Below are 790 nucleotides of genomic sequence, written 5' to 3'. Positions count from 1 at the left end.
CCCCAGGAGCAGGGCCCAGCACCCTGGGAAGTGGCCTTTCCAGCCCCCAGCTGGGCTCGGCCCCCTCAGCTCCTGCCAGGGCGGCCCGTCCTGGCGCCAGAGCTCGGTCCCCGCTGCGCCCAGACCTGGCCAACCCCGGCACCTCCAGCGAGCCGCCCCTCGGCAGGCCGCCCACAGCCCCCAGCCGCGGGACCCTCTGGGCCTGCCCTGTGAGGGCCCCTGGGGCAGACCTGCCCAGCCCCAGCCCCGAGTCCTCGGTGGGCCCAGAGACGCCATGAGACCCCGCCCCACACACAGGGGCTGCCGCCAGCCCATCGCCCAGCGGAGACCTGGAGGACAGCGTCCCCGGGGTCCAGCACAGGGCACCCTGCCTGTGGGGTCTGGTCCGGGACTCACCCTGGCTGGAGTCCTGGCCAGACAGGCCGGTCCCCACCCCAGCCCCCTACCCCCACCTCCCCAGCTGAGCCCAAGCCCTCCAGGGGCGACCCTGAGGGAGGTCCACGGAGGACCCCCGGCGTGTGGCCTGGGTGGTGGGGTCGGGGGCCCCTCCTTGCACATACGGCCTCCACAGACATGGTCGCGCGGACCCCACAGAGACTCTCTCGGCTGCGCAACTTGCAGAGACACAAGCACAGACACACACAGAGACACACAGACATAGACACATACACAGACACACACAGAGACAGACACACACACACACAAGCACAGACACACACAGAGACAGACACACACAGACACACACAGAGACGGACACACAGACACACAAGCACAGACACACACAGAGACA

Source organism: Propithecus coquereli, unplaced genomic scaffold, assembly GCF_000956105.1.
Source record: "Propithecus coquereli isolate 6110/MARCELLA unplaced genomic scaffold, Pcoq_1.0 Scaffold694, whole genome shotgun sequence".
In the NCBI taxonomy this organism is placed as follows: domain Eukaryota; kingdom Metazoa; phylum Chordata; class Mammalia; order Primates; family Indriidae; genus Propithecus; species Propithecus coquereli.
Note: the sequence above shows the minus strand (reverse complement) of the source record.